The sequence below is a fragment of the Kogia breviceps genome, chromosome 6 (genome assembly GCF_026419965.1).
Source record: "Kogia breviceps isolate mKogBre1 chromosome 6, mKogBre1 haplotype 1, whole genome shotgun sequence".
NCBI classification, from domain to species: Eukaryota; Metazoa; Chordata; class Mammalia; order Artiodactyla; family Physeteridae; genus Kogia; species Kogia breviceps.
The window spans coordinates 97,698,523-97,722,080 of record NC_081315.1 but is presented as its reverse complement, the minus strand read 5'-3'; the positions used below and the strand labels follow the sequence as shown (position 1 = coordinate 97,722,080).

The window sequence follows — 23,558 nt, the reverse complement described above, 5'->3', positions numbered from 1 at the left end:
ATTAGCCAAAATGACCAGAGGCTTCAGTTTGGATGGACTCCTCAATATTTGGGGCTCAACGAAGCCAAACCCAACCAAACTCTGCCCTGTTCCATTACTGTTTCTCACACAGAATGATACCCTCTCCTGCTATTCAAAACTGATCACCTACAGTTTTAAGAGAGGCGCTACTGCCAATGGCACCTGCTTCTTTCTGTTAAAACAGCGGTTATCAAACTTGGCTGCACAACAGAATCAACTGGAAAGACTGTGAAAATACTGTTACAGGAGCCTCACCCCTAGAGATTCTGATTTAATTGGTCTAGGGTAGGGCCCAAGATACTGCTCTATTTTTTTTAATCCCACTGGATGATTCTATTGAGTGCCCAGGATTAGAATCACAAAACTCAGTGTTGAGTATCATTTAAGGTTTCTCTAATCTAATCACTCAGCTGATGCCTGAATCCCCAAGATCCTGCCAATACCCATATGAACAATGTTCTTACCACCAATGACAGTAAACTCACTACTTCCCAAGACAGTCCAATTCCAGTTGATTGTTCTGTCCCACAGTGAATTGATACCCTTCTCCCTGCAACTTCCATGGCTGTTTCTTAATTCCATAAAGAATACTAGAGCCTATTCTGTAGGACAACCTTTCAGAGATCCAAAGACAGTAGCAGCCCATGCCCTCAAACCACTGCTAAAGCGTCTCTTTTCCAAGTTAGATCTTGCTAGTTTCTTCAGCAAACCATGGAAGATGGTTTCAGGTAAACTCTCCATCCTGGAGGCCAGCCTCAAAATATATTTCACTATCTCTAGTGATAGTGATTCTAATATTCCAGAAGTGATTGTAAAATCTCCGCTGTGGTCTATCATTGCACATAGAGCTTAATAATCACATGCCTTATTTTAAAAATCCTCACACTAACAACCAACATAATAATAAGAGCAGCCAGCATTTACTGAGCATGGACTTCTACACCCGGTACTGCAAGTACTTTGTTAACCTTACATCATTTATCCTTTATGAGTATACTGTGAAGTCATCATATTGCTCCTGATTTACAGTGAAAAGTCCAAAACAGACAAAGATATTGCCTAGGTGATGGGTCAGAGGGTAGCCCAGATGTGACCCCAAGGCCTGCGTTCTCCACCCCTACTTCATGTTAGTCAGTCCCTTTCACTGATACAGTCCCAGGTCCCACTGGCTATTTTGACAACCACACCTCACTGATATGGGTCAGATATCAGTCAATTAGTACACTGAGGTTTTGCTCTCATCTTCAGATTATATATGAGCATGTTATGTAGGCTACAAATTGCCATATAGGCCTAACTTGACATTGTTGTCCCTTTAATAATTACAAGACTATACCTTCCACCTCTAGCAAAGCAGAGAAATGCAAAATCGCTCCTTTACTTGCTCAGCTCCTCTCTTTTATCCACAATATTCAGATGCTTCTTCAGGGTTTACCCTGAAGGGTAAGAGAGAAAGGCCAGAGGAGAAAGGGTCCAGAAAATTTCCCCAGAGACTAGACTCAATGGAAGCCTCACCAATCACCTGTTCTTCCCCATTTCCTCTAAATTCTATCAAGAGCACTCCATAAGGAAAACTGGAGGCAATTAGTTTTACCATTTGAATCACATCCTCTTCAAGGTAGCTGACTCAGTTCTTACAGAAGGCAGTACACAAAGTGGTTGAATAGACAGCCTTTGGAGTCAGACAGACCAAGGTATGAGTAGCAGCTCCATTATTATCTGGTTCTATATCCCTAGGCAGGTCACCTAATACTTCTGAACCTTAGTTTCCATGTCTGTAAAAGGGAAGTATTATTGTCTCAAGCATATGATTGTTCACCAATATCTGATTCCCATTTGTCCCAGGGACACAGCAAGATGGCATTTCCTTAAACCTCCTAAAATTAGCCTTAATCACATGTCTTGTTTCGGCCAATAACATGTAAGAAAAGTGATGGCTATCATTGTTCAGGGGAAGACCTTAATTACCAGCTCTTGACTCCTAGCCAACTCTTCCCCTACTGCAGTGATTGCATATGTTGATAAGACATGCCTTAACATCGAAGCAGACTAGAATGCTGAGCCAACTCATGGAGGACAGTTGTCCTGGAGAGTCACCTGGACCAACAACAGGCATTATGTGAACAAGAAATAAACCTCAGGGTTATTTGTTTCCACAGCATAACCTAGCCTACCCTGACCAATACACTGTCCTTACCCTAGAGTCATTATAAGAATCAAATGAAATAATCTCACTAGAGCATTATCATGAGCATCGAGTAAGTCTGCAATATTATTTTATTTTAAATAAATTCCATTACAAGTCAGTCTGTTCTACCCACGTCCCACATAATCCACTATTTCCTCCTTCTTTTACAGCCTGGGTTTTTCCTGCTCATAAGATAGTAGCATTAAGTGTGGCAATTTCCATAGATGATGTAGAAATATGAATTTTAAAAAGGAAGGGTAAAAGTGTTCAATAATGCAGCGTCACTCTGTCTCGGAAAGCAAACTCAGAATAGCATGACTTTAATGCCACTTATCATTTAGCAAGGAAATTAATGAAAGCAAAATGAAGCCTCAAATACTAAATGTAGCTCAGTATGAACTCACTACTGATAGAATAAAGTACACTCCTTCAAAATGTAAACATAATGAGAACATACAGGAATATGGGAGCTTATTAAATAGCATAGCTTTTATTCATGATTCTTAAATCAAGCAATCAAAAAAGAACTCATTTTGTTTCTTTCTTTGTAAATATTTTCATTAAAGGAAGGTCCAACTATGAAAATAAAGTGTAAGGAAAGCATATATAACACGTTAGCCAAATTGCAACGCTGACATTTCAAGACACAAACTCAAACCTGCTTTGGGACACCCTGGGAGAGTCTTTTTTTTTTTCTTAATGTTTTGCAAATGCAAACACTGAAAACTATGCCCTGTGTCATGAGTTGAATTGTGTCTTCTCAAAAAGATAGGATGGAATCCTACCCCTAGAACCTCAGAATGTGATCTTATTTGGACACAGGGTCTTTACACAGGTAATCAAGCTAAAACAAAGTCATTAGGGTGGGTCTTAATCCAACCTAACTGGTGTTCTTATAAAAAGGGGAAAATGTGGACACAAAGACAAATGCACACAGGTAGAAAGCCGTGTGAAAATGAAGGCAGAGATTGGGGTGATGCGTCTACATGCCAAGGATTGCTGGCAAATCACTATTTGTCCTTCAATATAAGCAGCTTATTGAGAATATGCTAACTAATAAGAAATAGAAAGAGTTTTAGAATTTGTAACATTTTCCTTAAGGAAAAGTTATATAAAAAAATTAAAAAGGAAACATCTGTACAAAATGCATCAGTCAGTCCTCCCTTGATTTTAAGGAAAATTCCTTTAACTTATAGAATAAATATGGGTTAATACTTCATTTTTAAGAATCAAAGGACTAGAAAATAAAGCGTTTTCTAAGTGACTTAAGCCATACATTCCACAGAGTTCTATGATGGCAGAACATGGCACTTTAACCTGCTCTATGGGATGCAGGTATTTGGTCTAGAGGAGAAAATGAAAGAAAGCCTGGGTGGTGAGAGCAGGGGGACATTGATGAAAATAAGTACAGAGCCAAGGAGTCCCCAGGTGTGGAAGGAACTGATGGTCTTTCACCCACCAATAGGATTTTGTACACACTTTCACTTAACACCTGGGCTAGAATTTTTATGAGTTCCTACCATCCATTTTATTATACATTCTCACTTTAAATCCATTCTCAATGAAATTTTCCAAGACGTTTTCCCACAAACTTTTACTTCTGTTTTTGCTCTCTTTTTTTTTTATTAGAAGCTAATAGTAAGGTGTTTACCTTCAGAACTCTGCTTCATAGAAAAACTACAATAATGTATCAAATCCACAACACCAGAGGTGTCTGTGTATTAACTCTCACAAAACAAAATAAATACAAACAAACAAAACCAGGTGTCATAAGAGTGATAAATCTGAAAAGGATGAACTTTGGTAGTGTAGTCATAATTTGGAAAGGAAAAAAAATAGAACATTGGTTTCCAGTTCACTGTTTCACTGGAATAATTAATGCTAATCATTCCCTCTGTAAAATATCTAAACCGAACTATAGTGATGCCCACAGGACAGTGGACAATAAAGCACTGTGGCTAGGAGAATATTCTCTTGTGCACCTATGTGCTTTGGCTCCCATGTGGCTGAGTTGTATGCTTATCAAGATTCATTTGTGTTTGTTCCCAAGCCTATTTATACCAGTTGGGCCTGTTAATGTAATTACGTAATTTAATTAAATAATATATCTATAAAATATGAGTTCCAATGGAAAGGGAGTTGTTGCTTTCATGAACCTAGTCAAATGCTTTGGAAACACCCAATAAAGAAAAGTTGCTTTAAAAATAGTGTCGTTGCAGGGGCAGGGATTATAAAGGTCTGCACAGATTCTACTCAGGTTACTGGTCACTGCCTTAAAATTCTTAATTCACTTTAAAGACATTGAAACTGGAATTTGTAGAGGTTCCTCTAGGGATATAGCTTACACACAAAAAAAGACTCCAAAATTCCACTCTGTGGAACCCTACGTAGAGAAAAGGCCTTAGCTCCTCAGCAATACACTGGTAAATAAATGTGCATTTATGGATTTTAAGCAAAAGTCAAATTTTTGTGTAGGCATATGATTTATGATACCCCAAATTAATCAACTTACATGATTAATCAGTCAACAACCATTTTCAATCATGGAATAAGAAGGTAAACTAGAAAGGACCTTTTCTTAATCGACTCCTAATGAACAGAGATAGAAAGCAATAGACTCAAATATTCAAACCAAGAAACAGAATCCATTTCAATACCTAAATCTACTTATATCGCTTAAGTGAGAAACAGCCTGGCTACAACTATAAACATTAATCCTTGTATAAATCTGAGCCACGTAGACTCCTATTAATTAGTGGCATAGCGTCCCCATGTCTTCCTATAACCGTGTAATAATACCAACTGCCTATAATCGAAAGGATTTAGTAGACTTTTATTGATGGAAATCAGATGATTTCATCCACAGTGTCTGAATCACTTTGATATGTTTGAGCCCGAAGCAAAATAATGTAATAAAAAGCAACATACAGATGAGAACCTCATATGAATCTGTCACTGACTTGAGAAGAATCAAATCTAAGTCCGACCAGGTGAAGCCATTGCATACATCATCCTTCCAATTCAATATAAAAATAATATTTCCCCTTCCAGTATGTTTATATACTGTTCCTGACTTTGTGAAATCCTGGACATCGAGAGAGCCTGCAGACACAGAGCGTTGCCTTAGCAAATGGTACGCACAGCAGAGATGAATTACAGAATACTTCCTTGAAAGAGATTACTTTAAAGACTGTCTGAAAGTCGTTAAGTCCCCAGAAGTCATAACCAATGGACTCATGAGTAGAGTGGGAAGGTAGATCTTATAAGTAGGATGAATGAATGAGAAATAGGCTATGTGGTAGGCTGGAAACATCACTCCATCTTCCTCCTCACCCCCCAAAAAGGGTCCTCCAGTAGACTGCCATGGGGCTAAAATTCCACCAGTCATAAGTTTTGATTTTAAAAACTTTTCTGTCACTGTCTATGAAATTGCACATACTCCTAGGAGGGACCACCTAAAGCTTTATCTCCTAACACTTTGTCACAAGTTATTTTTCAGTTCAGCTTAGAGAGTAAGACTCTTTGCAACCAGGCAAGAAATGAAGATGGAGGCCAGAGGAAACTCAGAAGAGGAGAAGGGCTTAGAACCGAGGAAGTGAGGGATTGCCAGAGCCCCTCAGGCACAAAGAACTTTAAGAAATATAAATTCAAAGACTCATGAAAATTGACTTTACTAACCACCAGATTCTTGGAAGATTATTAAAAGCTATCCAATTGGTTTAGGGATTTGTAACATACACCTAGGTTCTCATTGCCGTTAAAAAACATAACGTTGGAAAAATATAATGTCGATATAACTTGGTGGGGGCAGGAAGGGGGTTCATCTCTTCCCTCTTCATTTACTCCTAATACTAACATCTGAATGCCAGGGGAACCTCAGATACAGTTCAAGAATTTCAAAATACGAAGGAATCAGAATGGGAATTTGGTTAGTAGGTGGGCTAAGGACTCAGAGTACAGACCACCATCACCTAGGGTCTTGGCAGAAATGAAGAATCTCATGCCCCACTCCAGATCTACAGAATCTATTTACATTTTATCAAGGCTGATTCATTAAATTTAGGAAACAAAGGAAGAATTATCTGGAAGGTGTATTTGCACAGCAAGCTTTATTTATTTTTTCTTAACTTAGAGCATAGGTTTAGAGTAACTGAGGAACAGAATAACTGATAAATGTTACATGGAAGAATTGAGCCCCCTACTAAGAAACTGCTTGATGCTGCCTCTGGAGAATCTTCTCAGTGATCTCACTTTCAAAATTCTGTAAGGATCTTTAAAAGCATGATCCAGCAGGTGTGACAGGCGGGACTCCAGCCCTTAAATCACTCAACAGCCTCAGTGTACGTGACTATTCCACTTACTAGCTCAGAAAAACAGCTGATGACAAGTGAATGACACCTCCTCTGGACATTTAGATGACTGATTTTGTATAAATCAATATTGAGTGCCACAAAATGTCAGAAAATACCAAATGGGGAGAAAAGAATCAATAGATAACCCTGGAATTGAATGAGTGATGAATAATCTTTACCAACTAAAATAAATTAAACCAGGAAAAGCAAGTTAAAGTAACATCAAGAATCTGGCTTAAAAACACAAAAAAACCAATATAATTTAGAGGTAAGACCACTCGTGACAAACATGCTGTTCATTTTTTTTTTCCAGGAAAGCATTATGACAGGAACTACAAAATAAGAGCTAAATTTGTACCTTCTAGCTTCTGTCTGAACAGCCATAATTTTTTAACGTTCCACAACAAACAAACTCCAATTTGCAGATGCAGACCATGCGATAACCTAGCAACCATGAAACTGAGCACACATTTGATTAACACTTTGGGGTTCTAGGGGACAGGGGTAGGGAGACAAATTCTGTAATTTATTTAATTCATTTTAGATTTCAAACATGCCTCTTAGAGCTATCAAATAAACCATAAATTAATGGACAGACCAAATGTCAGAATTCAAATCCAAATGTTTTTCTTAGTCCTAAACTGGCATCAGAGATAAATCCAGGCCTGTAACAGAAATCAAGATAAATGTCTTTCTTCATAACTAAACAGATGCAAAGTGGTTTTTCACATTATTTTATAGCTCGTGGATTCTAAGATCATGAACTAAACACCTAATATGTGCTAGGAACAGTGCTGGGTATTAGAGATGAGAGGTAAGGAACACACTCCTTGCCCTCATGTGAGGGAGACAGCCAGGTAAGCAAATCATCTCAGCCACAGTCATATCTGAACATGGAGAAGGAAGGATGCTGGCATTGCTCCAGGGATCCATCCATCCCAACCCCCTATGCCAACCTAGCTCAATGCCAGGAGGTCCGCTCTTGCTGCCGTGTCCTTGGAGAAGACAATGTGGAGACCCTGCCCCAAACCTGAGTATATAATCTAGGCTTAAGGTTTTTGGTGGTGATGTTTTTAAATCAAATAGTTTCTGAAAGGTTTCTACAGGAACACAGACCACAGCACCAACAAGACTTCACAGCACTCTGACCCATGAATTCTTTTTTCTTTTTAGATTCATTTCCAAATCCAAATATCCATGGACACCTACAGGACACTGATGCCCACACAGACAAACTCTCCTCTCCTAGATTCCAGTCAATGATTTGTATAAACAGAGAAATTTGGGGACAAGGGGTTTTCTGACCTAATATCCCCAAGGTGTCTAAATTCGTACTTTCTAGCTTCTGTCTGAACAGCCATGATTTATCTAAGGGAGCCAAAAGTCCCCTTAGAGGCCAACCAACTAGAGATCAGCAGAGATGTTAAAGTCTTCTGAATGTCATTTAACAAAAGATGTTCCTTTGGAGACCTGCCTTTCTTAAGACAGAGGGACAGGAGCACACACAAGCAAAGAGATTTAAAAATGCAGCTTCTGTTGGAAGGTTTACGGAGTAACTGGGGACTATATTTCTTGGACTTGGGCAGAAAGAGTGCCATTCAGGACCTTTTGACTTCTACCCCATTAGAAGAAATCCTTCAATGTTTCCAGCCGTAGTTCTGTCTCTCAGGAAGAGTTGTGGGCCACTCTTATTTCCTGGGGAATGACAGAGGAGGCAGGGAGAAGACCTCTTCCCCAAGAGGCAGCCCACGTGAAGCACAGATACAACACTTAATATAGATGCAACTTCTCTGAAACGAAGGCTGCCACTCTACCTAGAACAACACTAGGAATCAGGACAGGGAGCAGATTTAGAAACCAAATTAAGGCAAGACCATCCTGTAGATGGTTGTTAAAACACAGTAACTATATCAAACCTTGAATCATGTCCCTGCTCTAGAAGATGCACTGGGCCCAGCCTTTGTTACAAGGGTAGACTAGAGGCTAAAGGATGTTGCATGTTTACTACTCGCCAGGCACAGCAATCCTTAAGACAATTCTGTATGAGATTATCATTATCTCTCTTTGACCGATGAGGAAACTGAAGCATGAAAAAGTTGAATAATTTTGCAAAGTTCTCATGGCTTTAAGGGAGGGAATCCAGGACCAAATGGGGGATTCCAGAGCCCATCCTGGGAGCCACACTCCCAACTGCTTCCCTTCTTCATCGGCTTCCAAAGCAACCACAGGTAATGATGGCACAAGCGTCAGATTGCAGATGCATCTCAGCCACATCCCCAGATGCTGATGATGTAGGGATCCACCCAAAACAAGTGGAAACAATGGATCCTGAAGGTGTGTGGGAAACGCAGAGGCCCCAAAGAAGGCATAAGACAGAGAGCAGAGCCCTCCGGCCCAGATCCCTCAGGCTTAGGGCAGCTGCAGTAAGCTCCAGTCTCTCCTTCTGGCCCAATGGGTACTCACAAAGTTGTTTGCTTTTAACAACCACTTAATGCCTTCTTTTTAAAAAGAGAGAAGAAGAAAGCTCGTAAGCATATAATAAACCGGCATCAGAGCTGCTGTTCTGATGCCGTGCGTTATTTTTGGCTGACTGTCCGGCTCTTCTGGATTCTGTTGGTAGGGTGCTGAAGCTCGCTCCAGTAACACAGGCTGCCCGCTGTCCCCAGAGGACCCTGAGGAAAACGAGAGGAACTATCTCGCCGTCTTCAGCAGACAGGGGAGGTTTAACATAAATAAACTCCCACTTCACATCTTCTCCAAAAAAAGAATCCATTCATTATCTTTATTTCCGACATGGTATTTGTGAATTTCCTTGCAGCAAAGGCCCAGCAGGGCAAACGTCACAACTCTGGGGTGAAATATCATGTGCATTTTCTTCTCCTCCCAGGAAGATTAAGGCCAATGAATAAAAGAAAGGGGGATGTGGCCCCCTATATTTAGCTCTCCTTACAACATCATGTCTCACGGGTATTAAAAATAGACCCAAATCACTTGAAGACATTCTGAAAAATCAAAGGCAGAAGAGCTTTCCAAGAGGAAGCTTTAAATGTTTTCTGCTCTCTTTCTCGTTGAGATTCTGAAGGAGCAAAAGCAGTGGTGTGGGCCGCCCTCTTCCTAGGAGGGCAAGCTCATCATCCCCGCAGCTTCGGTTCTTTGTGGACTGGATTTTAAGAGAAATCTGGGCCGGCCCTTGGCAAAAAGTGTGAAATGGTCTGTGTAGAGAAATTCTCCTCTGTTAACAACCTTCCCTCCACCCGAAGTCCTGACGCTCCCAAGGTCCCTGTCAGAGAGAAATCAGCTCAGATTCAATTCACTGAACAAATACGTGTTATTTGTGATGTGCCAGGCGCAGTGCCAGGCAGGGCAAAGTGGACAGAGGGGAGCAAAGGATGGAACGTCCTTGTTAGAGAAAGCGTCAGGTAATTCCCTGAGTAAGGAAAGCTTTCAGAGGACCGCAGGCAACACGGTTCGAAGAAGAGAGAGTTGCCATCTCGTTGGAAGGAATCAGAACAGACCTTCTTCTGGAGGCAGCACTGGGACAGACAATGAAGACAGCGTGGGGATGTGGACTCGAAATACGCGAGCCCAGGCATGGACGAAGATCAGGAATTAGCTTAGTGTAACGCCACTTCTCAAAAATATATGCCTAGTAAACCCAGAGGAAAAAGCTTTCTAGAAGTGAAAAAAGGAAGTTCCAGCTGGAGAAATCACAGAGAACTGAAGAATGTAGCCTCTTTCAAATCCTGCAGTTCACCAGTTAGGCAACTTTGGGCAATTACTGCCCTTCCCTGAGCCTCACTTTCATATCTGTAAAATGGGGGTCACACTCCATTGGGCTGATGTGCTGATTAAATCATAATATGAATAGATAGCTGGCTCAGGATTTGGCACAGGGTTCATGGAAAAGACTCAAGGAATGGGTATAACTCACTCAATTGGGAGCAATTTAAATGAGATCATATTCTAATATGGCTCTAATCACACGCAGTACCCACTCTCCTGGCAGGAAGCCTTGATTAACATTAGGGTATGGCGAGAGTAAGACAGAGTGTCCTTCGCTTTCGTAAATGTCTAATTTCGTACTACCTTGTGGCTCACACCACATTACAAAGGAAGAAGATCCCACAGCCACCACCAGTCTCCACTTACCCAAGCAAAGAAGCAACCTTGGGGGAAAAAGATCTTTTAAATGGGCCTTTATGTCAATCCACAGCAGGGAAACTCATCACACTTTGGAATCACTCATACAGAGTTTAGTGAAAAGTGGATGAGCACTTTCTGAGCTAAGGTAAGGGGAGAAACGGCCTGGGGGAGGTTAACAGTGAAGGAACAGAAATAGCAGGGGTGAAAATCAATGTTTGTTGAATAGTGCAGTGTTTCTCAAACTTTCATGTGCCCACGGATCCCCTGGGGATCTTGTTCAAATGAAGACTCTGATTCAGTCGGGCTGAATCATAGCTCCCAGGGTATACCTATGCTATTGGCCCATGGACCACACTTTGAATGTCAAGGGAATGACGTTTCCGTCTGGTTCAAGAAAGGACTGAGTGGGGGAACCAGGAGAGCCCCCAGGGAAAGAAGGGCAACTTGAAGAAGAGTAATGTCCAAACAAGACGGCAAGAATACCAGATGATCTGAGAGGCGGCCAAGCCAGAGAGGTAAATACAGAAACACGATGTCCAAGGGGAAGGTTTTCAGAATAGAAGAGGCCCCAGCACCAGTGCATTACTCACATTGGCTGTGAGTCACTCACAGCCTTTTAAAATTGTGGATGGCAAACATTTTTGAGAGTGCAACGATAACAAAATGTGCTCACAGCCATTAAGTATGAAGCACTAACTCATTTCAGCAGCCTGACACAAATTATGCTCTGCACTTGAAAAACAGCTATTGATCAGTCCCTTCTTTCTCATGCCTTCCAATACTCCAGATCAGCACTTCTACGTGCTCCCTGCCCCATAGATACCTATACACACCTGGTTAGATCCTCCCAAACCCAAAGATGTCCCCCGAGACTTCACTCTACTTTCTTCTAGATTTCACCTTTGAAAAACCAGCCAAGAAAAAGGCAAACCAAAGCTATCTCTTTTCATTTCTCTACATATCTGCTTCCTAGGAACTTCCCAATGTCTTTTATTTTCTCTACTCATTTAGAGACACAAAGGCAACGAATAAATGATCTATCATTTCCTGTGTTAGAAGATAAGAAACTAAGGGGCATGAAAAAGACAGAATATAGAATTAGCCTTTAAAGAATTAAATCAGCTTCAGGGGAAGATTGAGTAGTAATACTCTGAGCACCTTAAACAGCAGCTTGAGTATCAACGAGGCAAAAGGAAGTTCATGGTCCCTCAAGTTAGAGTAATGTGTATCTTCCTTCGTCTACTTCTTACTCTCAAGAAAAACTGACAAAGCATGTAGGTCTGCCATGGCGGACTGACTGCAAAGATGGATGCCCCCAGCTCTCTGTCTCTCCCTGCATCTGCGCCCTTTGCCATATGACTCTGCAGCTTCTTCCACTGAGAAGTGGAGAAGACCTCCCCATTTCTTGAAGCTTGGTTGGCTATGCTGTCTCTTGCTCTAGCCAATACAGTATGATGGAAATAACAGTGTGACTGTGTGATCTGAGGCTAGTGGCCCTTGCATACTTCTATTCTCTCTCTTTTTCTTCTGCCTTCACCAAGAGAACAAGTTAGGGCTAGCCCATGACCACTTAGAGAGGAGCGAAGCTTATCCTCCGACTCGCCAGCCCCCGGCTGGTCCACCAGCTGGCCCAGACACAAAAGTGAGCCCAGATGAGATCATCTGAGCCTGCCTCAGACCAGAAGAACTGTACAGATAACCCATAGACTTATGAGAAATAATAAACAGTGGTTGCTTCAAGCCACCAAGTTTTGGAGTGCTTGGTGATGCAGCATTATTGGGCAAAAATAAATAAATAAATAACCGATATTGCGTCCTTTGGAAAAGCCATGATAAAAAGTCCAGGTATATAAATAATTCCAACAGGACACTGGTTTTCCTCTGACAAAACTATCAATGGACATAGACACATTATAATAACATAACTGCATCATTTATAAAACAAAAAGCACATTAGGGGACTAAATAATAAAACACATTTCTATATTAGTTTTCATTTTTCAAAGAGTTTAATCTATTTATTAATAGACTATATAAACTTGTGCAAATTTTTTCACAAACTTGGTTGGTCATTCCTTCTTTTGTGCATTTGTTTGTTGAGGATTATGGTGGGCAGAGCTGAGAGTCGTGTACTGTGGAGGCTCTAATAGCACATTAGTCCCTGATCTCAAATAATTTCCATCTAGCAGCGTTGACAAAAGCACATATTCACCCTTAACGCATTGCAGGGAACATGTTATGCTCTTGCTGCCATCTCTATGGTTTTAAATCTTACCCATCTTACCAGGTCCAGGTGAAGTGGTTCTTTCTCTTTTTCATCTTCCCTAATCCTACCCTTATTATTTTCCTTCCCCAGCCATAAGTAAAGTTTCTGAACTTTCAAAACACATTTTGGGAGGCATAGAGCAGGTTCAGGCAAGAATCCAGGGAAGTCATAAAATTTCAGGTTAAAAAAGAAGCTTTATAGCAGATTGATCACGAAAGGCCTTGAAGATTGGTTGCAGAGTATGTGCTTGATTCTACAGGCAATAGGGAGCCATGGAGAGCTTCTGAGAAAGGGAGGGACGCAATCAAAGCTATCATTCAGGAAGCGTTATTAAGATGCCTCAGGCCCTTACTTAAGGATCATGGAAGCCCCAGGATGATGGAGTTTCAGAAAAGATGAGAAGGTTAGTTGCAGGTTCTGTATAGAGATAAAACAGGATGAAAAATCCATTGGGTTTACCAGGCAGATAGTCTGGTGACCTTGGAAAGGAAAAATTCAATAGAATACAAAAAAAGAATGGGACAGAGTAGGTAGGTGAGAAATTCAAACTGCCAGTTCCCATCCCAAATTCTTCCAGAGAGGAGACAAGGTTGACTGATTGAGAGTATGTAAGGATGCAGAGCATTTGAGGGAAGATTATAGTCAGCCTCCCTCTGATAAATGGCTTTGGCTGGTCTAAAAGACCTAAGAAACCCTAGTGTTTCTCAGAAGTGACTTACAGGCTGTTTTGTGGAGAGAAGGGAAGGTTGAGGTGTCAAGGGGTACAGGCTCAGTGGGCAGGATCCTGATTTCTTGCTCCCATTTCAACAAGCTTCATCCCATTTATCTTCCTTATGTACTGAGGTTCCATGCCAGAATTTCATTGGGAAAAAACAGGGTCCCTTCTATTGATTTAAAAATTATAATAATTTGAAAGCCATTAAACCAGATGATTTCCATGATCCATCCTGGCTCTAAGATAAAAATCTATATTAATTATCTTCCAAAACGCAGAATGAGGAAAAAAATCAGGACGTAAGCACCCAACACCTCTTGAACATATTGTAGGTCAGGCAGTGTGCTATACACTTTCCTTGGGTCCTCTCATTTAACTCACACCATAGATCTCCAAACTAGGAATCATTAGCCTCACTCTGCAGATGATGAATTGAAGCCCAGAAAGATCCAATAACTTGCCCAAGATCTCAGTGCTGACTACAGAGCCTGGGCTCTGACCACAGCTGCACACATTTCCATGCACACCCAGTGGCTCCAGGAACGAATCCACGAGTTCTCAGGGGCCTCTGAATTTGAATTTCTAGGAAAACATACAGGGGTGACTTTGAGCAGAAGATGATACTAAACTTAGGAAACAGAAGGGATATATTGAGAGAAAGAGATAGGAAGAAGAAGATTGAAAGAACTGGAAAGAATTGGAAAAAAACAAGATTAGAGCATTATTGGTTAAAACAAAAATCTTGACTTTGGAGCTGTAATAAACCACACACACACACGCACACGTGCACGCATGCACGCACACACACACATCCCTATCTGCAATCATAATGCCATTTCTAGAAAGGATATCTACGTAAAAGAAAAGGCATTCTTTACCCTAGGTTGAAACAGATTTTAATTTGGAAAATCTAAACTCATTGGTAAGAATTAATTATTAAAATACTATAGCCCCAGTGAGGCCTTGTCTAGTCGATCCCATTTAAAACTGCACCTCTCCCCAAGTCCTTATACCCCTCTCTGCTTTATACTTTTCTCCATAGGACCTAACACCATTTTTTGACACTATATATCTTATTCCTTTGCTTACCGCCTATCTCTCTTCATCAGGACATAAGTTCCTTGGGCAGGAGTTGGAAAGGAGGTTTATTGTCATTTCTGTGGTTGTTCCCTCTGTATCTCTAGCACCCACCATAAAGTCTGGTTCCTACGAGGCAGTCAGGCATTCAATAAATATTTGTTGAACAAATTAACGTGTTCCTTTGTCATGATATTTATGGAATAAGCCTTTATGTCTATTCATGCCCACCCCACCTTATGGTATCTGAAACGTTAGCATCCCCATCAATTACAAGTCTATTTAGCATTTATATGACACTTCATATTTAAAACTCACTCTTCAATTATCGATCCCCACAATCGACCTTGAAAATAGATTCTGACAAGTGGTGTAGCCCACACCTCTTTTCTTTCCTAGGCCTTCACAACAGATGTGAGCAATGGGGTGGGAAGGAAAAGCAAGTTAGAGGATGTGGGAGAAAAGGGAAGGAGCAGGGATGCGAGGCACAAGGAGTTGTTGAAACTCCATTCGCTGGTCTAACTTGGCCTCCTAAGAAGTGGTGGCACAGAGCCAGAGATCCTCCTCTCCAGCTGCTACAGATGAGTTCAGCATCCCCACAGAGGAGGAGGAGAAGGAAGAAGCCCCAGGAGCCTAGAGAGGAGGGGAGGCGCAAGGGAAGGGTGACCTCCCAGCAACCTTCTCCCAGCAGGGATCTCTGCCTCTGCCCTCTAAATTCTCTAGCCTTGGGCTTCCCTGGTGGCGCAGTGGTTGAGAGTCCGCCTGCCGATGCAGGAGACACGGGTTCGTGCCCTGGTCCGGGAAGATCCCGCGTGCCGCGGAGCGACTGAGCCCGTGAGCCATGGCCGCTGGGCCTGCGCGTCCGGAGCCTGTGCTCCGCAACGGGAGAGGCCACAACAGTGAGAGGCCCGCGTACCGAAAAAAAAAATAAATAAATAAATTCTCTAGCCTTTTCACAGGTGACAATCAGACTGAACATCTTTCCACACCACTTCCTTGTTTCCTTGGTGCTCTGCTCTCTACCACGGCAAGCTTGAGGTCCTGAGCCTGGATGCAAGTGCCCTCCCCCAGCCATCTGGTCTACCCACCTATCTCAGCCACGTGACTTAGCCTTAGGTGGGAAGACCAATGGGCCACTTTATGTGTAGAGATGACCCGAGTGGTAAAAGACAAACCACCAGATTTTAACCTAAGAGTTCGATATGCCCTGCTTCATTTCCAAATATCTCAACCCCTTGGCTTTCAGGAAGAGGTTGACCTGAATATGGAATCGAGTAGACATTGATATGTTCCCTGAACTCTACATACTAAACAAACACCTGTCTAGATCACTTAATTTAGTACCATAGGACTTAAAGCCTCTCCTAACCTATCACACCCTTCCCAGCTCAGCAACAAGCATCACCAAATCATCAGGAAAATAATCAATAGGAAAGGAGGACCAGGCGTTTGGTAGTTAGGTGGGTATTTTTGGATGAGGCAAGAAACACAGGTAGGAACAACCGGATCATTTTCATAAACTTAGTAAAATAATGTTGGCCATTTCTTTGAAATTTCTAACATACATTGTGTAAAAAAAGCCTTTCTTCATGTAAAAGGAAAGGGAACTAACACTTGACCAGCAAGTTGAGTATCTCCAATGTGTCCAGCACTATGTAAGCTGCACACAGAAATCATCTTACTTTCACTTCTCAAAGAACCCTATGAGGTGTATAGCATACATCTCATGAAGGTATACCTTCATTTAACAGGGGAAAAGACTAATAAATGTCTAATAACTTGCTTAAGGTGCACAGTTAAAAAGTGGAAGAATCGGGCATCCCTGGTGGCACAGTTGTTGAAGAGTCCGCCTGCCGATGCAGGGGACGTGGGTTCGTGCCCCGGTCCGGGAAGATCCCACGTGCCGCAGAGCGGCTGGGCCCGTGAGCCATGGCCGCTGAGCCTGCGCATCCGGAGCCTGTGCTCCGCAACGGGAGAGGCCACAACAGTGAGAGGCCAGCGTACCACACACACACAAAAAAAAGTGGAAGAATCAAGTCTGAAAACCAGGCCTTCTGATTTTCAACCCCATTATATAAAAACAATTTAAATATTGTTTTATTTCCCACCGACTTTAACTTTTTGATCATTTCTTTTTTTAAAAGCTTAAGGGAGAAAGCATTTAAGGCATTTAATCTTTCTTCGGTGTTACTCTGACATCACACCATTTGCACTGCCCCGGGAAGATTATTGCAAACATGATTTGTTACAGTACTGTTTGATCTCTGGGTATTTATTGAACACCTACTGATTGTTAATAGGGATTCCTAAGTGACAGGAAAGAGTGACAGGAAAGAGCCAACTTTCTTTATTCATTGTTTTGTATATTGACTTCATCATTTGAAGCCTTCATATTACCCTCATGAACGTTCTCTAGACATAATTGATTCAAAGACATGTTCACTCCACTGATGTTTCTAATCTTCAGTAGGTCATATATTGTATACACATCAGCTAGTGAATACATTTTAAAAGATTTTTTTTTTTTTTTTTTTTTTTCCTGTACGCGGGCCTCTCACTGTTGTGGCCTCTCCCGTTGCGGAGCACAGTCTCCGGACGCGCAGGCTCAGCGGCCATGGCTCACGGGCCCAGCCGCTCCGCGGCATGTAGGATCTTCCCGGACCCGGGCACGAACCCACGTCCCCTGCATCGGCAGGCGGACTCTCAACCACTGCACCACCAGGGAAGCCCTAAAAAGATATTTTTGATACACATAAATTCACACTGCATGATACTTCATAGAAGAAACTTCCAAACAGCTAACTTGTTACCACACCATTAATAAAAATGTCGTGGCAACTGCTGCTAAAAGCTGGCAATTAGCTACAATGATTAGACAAAACATGGTTTCACATTAAATTAAGTTGATATTTAAATGTAATTGTTTTTAGCTCTGTGGTGTCAAGGTACTACATAAATCCATTATTACTACTATTTAACAGCAATGGTAACAACCACAATCACTCAACCAAATTTTCCAAGATTGTAATTCACAGTGTCCTGAAGAAGTTAACTGCATACTTGGAAGGTGAGTTAACCCTTTCAATCCACTTGGGATCATTTAATGACAGTTTCTGAAAGAGTTAATTGCCTTCCAAATGCTTCCCAGTAGAGAAAGTTCATATATATATATATATGAATAGTATATGTATTCATATTCATATATGTATATATGAAGATATAAATATATGCATATAATATATACATATGAATGATATATGCATATATGACCATATAGTCTATGCATATATGAATAATATATGTATACACGAATATTGTATGTATATATGAGTATTGTATATGTATATATGAATATTATATATACATATATGATATATGTATAAAACAGCTCTGAAGAAGTATATTAATTTACACTTGGCTTGATTAACTCCAAATAGTTTTACTCCATTTCTAAAACTAACTGAAATGTCAACACATTATAAAGAGAGCTGTTAGCAATTCAAATATAAAGTCATTCATTACTTCAGACAAAACAAACAAACAAAATAATAAAACCTTTAGAAGATAGTGGTGAGCTTTCTCTGAGGACTTTGAAAGATAAGAATAGTCAGTAATTTCTAAATGGGTAGAGTCATCTGTTCTGTATTACCTAAGTTGAACTCAAGTCTCTAACTCAGGGAGCCAAAACCCCAAATTTCACTGTCCACCAGGGACTACAAGTGAATCAAGTAGAGCCAGTGTGAGGCAACAGAGAATGGGAGGTAATACGGCAAACTGAAGGGAATATGCCCTGTTCAAGGCAGCTGGAGCTTCAGAGTTCTAGGCAAATATTGCCCTGTAGGAATATGGACCCAGAATTTATATGAAGTTCCATTTCTTAGGCCCAAAATCTGAATTTTTTTTTTTAATTTCATGATTTTTAAAACACCACGTACACCTAACAAAATATGACCACAGGTTGGATTTGACACATAAGCCTCAAGTGTGCCTGTCTGCCCTTAGTGGTTTTCTGACTTCAAGTCTAAGTTAGCAGGTAGAACATTTCTAGATGTATACCCAGAAGCTATTTATGTCATTATGCCTTGGAAATGTAGCCAGGTAGAGAGGGCTGTCTGCTTCCAAGAGGAAAAAAAAAAAAAAAAAAGACCACATCAGTGCCATGATCATTCATCACTGTTAATGTGGCTGATGATTTCTATTTCTTCTCTAGGTTTTTGCTGTAGTGATCTTGCCCTGGATGCACCACTTGGAGTCACTGGTGACATAATTCCAATAGAAATCTCATCAAAACCAGCCACCCAATTCATCCACAAATTCAAATACACTCATTATCAAGTGAGGCAAAAGAACATCAAGACCCATCCCTTGCCCTTCTCCTTTTAACCAGAGACCACTCCACCCCAAGATGTGTCACAGGAAGCTGGGGCAAGAGAAGCTGTCAAAAATAACTTCTGAGACAGTCATGGACATTTTTTCCAATGACAAAGATATAGGAAGGGCTATTATGTTTAATACAGTTATTAGATAGAAATAAAATGCTCAAATCCAATCTTATTCCAGAAAGCTTCCCTGGATCTCCCACTTCTGAACTCTCAGGTCAATTCATACTTTCTATCTTGAGTTATGATTACTTAGGCATATGTCTAATTTCCAAATTATAGCAGGGCTGCTTTTAGAGCAGAATCCATGTCTAGTTTATCTCTCTGTTCCACAAAGCAGTTAATATGTACCTAGTACATAGTAGCTATTATTCAAATGTTTGGTAAGTTGATGGGGGGGGGGTGGATGGACAAATGGAAGGAAAGAGGAAGGATAGATGGGAAAATCTCTATCTTGACCGAGAGAACAATATCACAAGTGTAACTAGTAGAAATATTTACTGAGCAAAAACAAACAAACAAATAAGCAAACAAACCTTATAAATTGCTTTGTGACCAACAAGGCAGATAACAAATACTGGATATTCATTACCCAATAGCCATATGCCCTCTTTTTCCTTGTTAAGAGAACCCTTTATCTTAGGGAACAGGGATCCCTCTCCTTAGCATAGTCCAATCCTGGTAATTTTATTGCTTGTTAGTCATTTGTTTGGGGGAGGAGAGGGTCAAGTGGACCAGTTCTGATCAATGAAATTTTTTTTTTTTTTTTTTTTTTTTTTGCGGTACGCGGGCCTCTCACTGTTGTGGCCTCTCCCGTTGCGGAGCACAGGCTCCGGACGCGCAGGCCTAGCGGCCATGGCTCACGGGCTTAGTTGCTCCGCGGCACGTGGGATCTTCCCGGACCAGGGCACGAACCCGTGTCTCCTGCATCGGCAGGCGGATTCTCAACCACTGCGCCACCAGGGAAGCCCCTGATCAATGAAATTTAAGATGAAGCCTGCAGAGGTTGAGGGAGGAGCTTCCTCTCTATGGGAAAAAAACAAACAAACAAACTTACAAGACTTGCCTGTGCCTGTCCCTTTCTGCTTCCCACACTTAGTGTAAAGATGTGATACTTGGAGCTGTGGCGGCTATCTTGAGACCATGTGGCAACAGGCATGAAGAAAAAGCTGAGAGCTTTAGAGAAGAGGGATGGAAAGAACCTGTCTTTATAATACTGCTGAGCTAATGAACAAACCCTGAGACCACCTATCTCCTCTGGTAAGTAAATAATAGATATTAAGTAGATACTTACTATCATAAACAACTATCAGTTGGGTTTTCTGAATTTTACAGTAGAAATTATTCCTAACTGATACAGCCTTTCACTCAAAGACAGATGATAATAAACAACCACAGCCAGGATGATAACGGAGCAGAGAAATGAGTGGCTAGGTCTGAACGATTTCCTCTAACCTACCCAGCAACAAGGCAAAGTCTTGGGGGAAAAAAAAAGCAGAATTTTAAGTATAATAGTCGAGCACCTCCTTACTCCATCCCATCAGGCAGCCACATACACCAAATGAGTTTCATTCCTGAGACTGACAAGTCAGGGACTCATTCTTTTGTTCCCATTTGCCTCAAATCACAGTCCTTGGCATGCCTCCTGGACACTATTTATGCAGGCTTGAATATATGGCTCACATTAGAACAAACAGAACTTCCTAAATTGGGCAATTTGTAACTTTGCACCCCAAGTTTCACTCACTCATCCCTGATTTGAAATGCACTAAAAGCACATTATTCCTGTTTAAGATGCAAACTACTGCCCTGAAAAATATCACTTTTTACCTGAGGTGAAACCAGTTATAAGTGAATGGTTGGGCGAGGGTGAAGTGCGTTGATAAATAGAAATTCCTTAGAACCATGTGTAGGCCATTCTGCTAACATGATGAGGCTATACTTGCTAGTGGATTAATTACTCTTTTCTTCTAATTTAACTTATTTCATACTTTAAGAAACCAAAATGTCCAGTAGCCACTATGCTTGTGACAAAGAAACACAATAAAAGCAACTTCTCCAGTACAAAAAATAAACCATTCCCGGTAATGCATTTTTGAATCCAGCATACCTTCCCCTAATGAGGTTTCAGCATGCTATAAATAACACTAATGAGACTTTGTCTTGCCCGTGTAATATATTTCCTTGCTATAGGCTTAGATTCTCCATGTTGTGTGGAAAACTAACAGCCTCAGAAAGAAATGTCGTCTAATAGCACATTAAAACCAAAAGCACAATTAAATATAAATGAAGTCAGTAATTTAATTGCACAATTGTCGCTTTAAAAAATTCAAAAGAAAAGTAATGATGTCATTTTTTTCAATCGGTAAATAATAAAAGTGCTTGTGGGGATGGTACAATATTTAAATAAACATTTTTCTGGTAAAGGGTTGGTAGCAAAGACAGACGTGCTTAGGAAAACCCTGGGGCTTGCAAAAAAAAAAAAAAAATGGAGTATCTTGGCGTACATCATTTTGCCCATGTGATACATGGAGACAAACATCTCAATTTCAGTATTTTTTGAAAGTGTATCCCATATTTGGAGGGTCTTCTGATTCTGAGCATTAGCAACCAGGATTCACATTATTCCAATTAAAATGAAATGCCAAGTGCCAATGCATCTAAGAGGCTCTCTAAACAGCTCCCGGTGAAATGAGAGCCCTACGTTATCAGAAAGGCTATCGTTTTCATAGACCAACGATGAAGCACTTTCATGCTGACCAAGTTTTAGAAAATCATTAAGGGCTATTCTTGAGCTCTTTTTTATCCAAAGCCTGACCCAACACATCCTCCCTTTGACTGTCCTCCCTGATAAGATCAGAGACATGAAACTTTGTCTACAGGAAGATCTAAAGGAAGGCTTCGGGCTTCACTTTACATTGATTTTTATTCAATTCCAATCAAGAACATACCCAAGAAATTTACTTACTCAATTCCAGCATTATGATAAGGAGAGTGGGGAGAAGAGGCTTTTTAATTTTAAGTTAGCTATTATCTTGCCTTCCAGTTCCTGGAACTGACACAAGCAGGCCACCTGAGCACATTCTCTGATGGAGCACCTAGCTGCATGTAAATATCCTAAGCAGATCTGCCCCTTTGTTGTCACTGGCTTTGTGCTTGATATTTACAGCAATTTGTATACAGGACTTTCCTTTACTTTATCCCAAATAACTCTCCAACAAGTAACTCATTTAGTCATCTGCTCATTCCTTCTTTCAACAAATATTTATCGAGCACTCTCTCTGCTCCAGGCACAGTACTGGGCACCGGCCTTATGTCGTTAACAAGATGGTCACATCCCTACTTTCAGGGGCTGACGCTAGCGCGCTTGGGGTCACAGATGATCAACAAGTTAGCAAACAAAAGGATCATTTCTAGAAGCAGTAAGTATACTAAGAATATAATAAGAATAATAAAAATATGAAAGAAAATAATACAATAGAAGCTCAAGAGTAGAGGGCTGCCACTTTAGCATTGTGGTCAAGGAAGAATCTTCCAGAAGCTGACGTGTGACTAGGGACAGCCAGACAATGCAAAGATCTGAGAAGGGCACTCCTGGCAGAAGGAACAGCTCATGCAAAGGCTCGGAGGGGAGAATGACTCGGCAGGTCCAGGAACATAATGAAACAGGCAAGATGAGTAGGATGATCCTGATTTCACAAGGGATGAAACGAAAGCCCAGACAGGATTTTGCGAAAACTCACTGGAGTCTCAAACTCAGACCTCCTCGACATCTCCCGGACGCCACAGCCCTGCACTTCTCAGGTTAAAACATTCTATCGCACACTTTGGTACAGAGTTCTGAGTGGCCCTTGGGGAACCCAGCCTCAGAAACTGTGCTGCATTTCCCACTGGCTTCTCTTCTAGACTTCACAAAGTTTAAAAAAAAAAAAAAATGATGACTACACAGAGAAGTAGGTAAATTATCATTGGAAAGAAAGTGTTTTAGATTCCTCTGAAAGGATTACATCTGGACTGAGCAGGGGAATTCCCAGAAAGCTTTTTGAAACCATAAAGTAATAACATCCCCATAAATCGAGAGCTTTATACTATTCCAAGAAGACCAAATGGCCTGGATTCGAGTTCTGCCAATGCCTTTACCAGCTGTGTGGCCTTGGGCTCATTCTGTGCTGCGGTTTCCTCTTTAGTAAAACAAAACTAATAGCAAGACCAAAGCTGTCCGGTTGCTGTGAGCATTAAGTGAGGGAATCCACCCGAGGTGCCAGCGAGGACAGGGCCAAGTGCATACTAATGTCTTTGGATGTTGTTGTTGTTTATCAACATTATTTCTCTAGGAACAAGTCCACCAAGTTGAGGAACAGACCAAAACCAAAAAGAACCCTTTCACCCCTTTTTTTCTTATTTGTAGAGGGCCTTT

At 41.1% G+C, this 23,558-nt stretch overlaps 1 protein-coding gene across 7 annotated transcripts in view; it reads right to left on the bottom strand.

Moving 5' to 3' along the window:
- Positions 1-23,558, bottom strand: part of PPARGC1A (PPARG coactivator 1 alpha) — a 672,898-nt gene that overhangs the window by 303,467 nt on the left and 345,873 nt on the right. The window lies entirely within an intron of this gene.